We start from the raw sequence: 2,164 nt of genomic DNA, 5'->3' as shown, positions 1-2,164 counted from the left end.
ATTTCACGCATTGCACAGAGACAATGGCGGACAATTTCCCAGCAGCTCGCGCAAATAATTGAATCGAATTTGATGGAGGAGAGCGCGACCAAGCCACCCAAACCCAAAAAGCCCAATCCGAAAACCTCGAGCCCCCAACCCGAGATCCCAAAAGGCAAATCTCGGCGGCCGCTGGAATGTTTTTGGGGGCAGGAGTTGGGCCCCAAATGGTGAACGGTGCGTGGTCGCAACCCAGCCAAATATAGAAACAAGCTGCGTGGCCCCAGAATAGACAATAGACAATACGTATACGCACAGTTCTCAAGACCGTGGCGAGCCAAAACGGGTCAATAAATGGGAGAGTCAACACAGTCAGCGCTGTGAAAAAGGTCCCCAAGTGTTTAATACCCTGAATAATGCAATTAACTCGGATTTCAATAACCCAATTATTGTATTTTTATTTTAATTTTAAAATTACTATTTAAGATCACACTTTAACAATCTCAAAATTCTGTTAAGACGTTAAATACTATTTTTTCAAGTCAACAAAATAATCTTTTTTTTTAAATTTTAGGAATATTGTAACCATTTTTTCTTATTTTCCATAGTATCTACAGTACAGAAAGGAGAAGGACCGTTGGAATTATGCTATCTTTACTGAAAATTGTTGATGATTAAAACCTCATTTCATTTTATTTAGGTAAATTTTACGTTCGAACCATTTATAATAACAACTTTTAACTTATTTGTTTACTTAAACAAATTTTTGCTTATCCGAATTTTAAGATAGAAAAATGTAAAAATTCGATTTAAAATTGAAATAGGCCTACCTAAATCGAATAAATTGATACATTTAAAATAAGTTTAAGAAAGAGCATAAACTATGTGTTGTTCCCTAAATTTCCATCACCTTCTGGAGGAGGAGGAGGAGGCCGTGTGGATAGGTGGCAAGGGGCACCGGCACCACAAACTTTGACTTGGCCCGGGGCGAACAAAATGGGCCATGCAACTGTCTGGGCCACATGCTTACGGTTAAAAGCCTTTTGTGGTGATGCCAGGCGGAGGCAGTCGGTCCTCGGGGTCCAGGTCCAGGTCCAGGTCCAGCGGAGCGGCCAGGAGCTGTGCAGATAGTCGGAGATATGGCCGAAACCGCTCCGTCTGGCCGAGTCGGGGCATTAGATATTGAGCAATACCGGGAAGCGTATCAACCGCTCATGAATATATTATAAATGCTATTTAATGCCGTGTATTTAAAGACAATTCATAGTTAACAACAAGCGGCATTCCAGGGCCAATAGCAATCAGCAATTGCATCGATATCGAACTGCTGGCCGGGGTTCAATGTTTTTCTATCCATAATAATTCTTCCAATGCAAGTCCATTGCAGCATTGCAGCTAACCCGGCATTTCCTTTGTGCAGACTGCACATTTATGCATTTTCAATGAACAATTTTTATGCAAAAAGTGAACAAGTTGCACAATTTACCATGTAAACTGCAACTGCAACTGCCGAGGATCGACGATGGAGTATGGAGGATGGCGGAGCAATTGTTGCTCTATAAAAGTGGCCTCCGCCCGGGTTGTCAGTGGGGATTAATCTGGGCACAAGACCTTGCCTCGTTTCAGGCCTCAGGTGCGCCGCAAAAACAAAGCCCCCGACTCTGCGATGCCGATTCCTGGCCACTTCCATAGCATCGGAGCCAAGTTCCACAGCCAAGAATAAAGGCCAGAAACCCGACTGAAACTCAGACTCGGTTTCATCCTCGAAGCATGGCAAAAGTCGAGGGCCGGGCAACGAACGCACTTCATTTGAATTTCATAATTTCTTTGTTAGCTCCAATTTATGGTCACGGTTTGCTGGGCAATTTATGGTCATAAGGATCGAGAGCGTTTACAAAAACCGAAAGCAAACGGAGCTGCCTGCTCTTCCCACCAGCAAAAAAACGAAAAAAAAATAAACAAAAAACAGTTGGCGACAAAAAACAAAAGGTTTTACTAAATTGACGATAACGATTGAAAAATGCATATACGAGCCTGCATCCTATGCCCACATTCATGCTCTTCACTTGGTTAATCTTGCATTGATTTCCCCCTCCCACGAAATTATAATAAATATCAAATGAAAGCGCCCAATCCCAGAAGAAGTCGGCGATACGAGTATGTTTTTTTGCTCCTCCGAGCGACC

The sequence above is a fragment of the Drosophila suzukii genome, chromosome 3, assembly GCF_043229965.1.
Source record: "Drosophila suzukii chromosome 3, CBGP_Dsuzu_IsoJpt1.0, whole genome shotgun sequence".
NCBI lineage: Eukaryota > Metazoa > Arthropoda > Insecta > Diptera > Drosophilidae > Drosophila > Drosophila suzukii.
The sequence above is the reverse complement of the archived record's forward strand: the minus strand, read 5'-3'. Positions refer to the sequence as shown.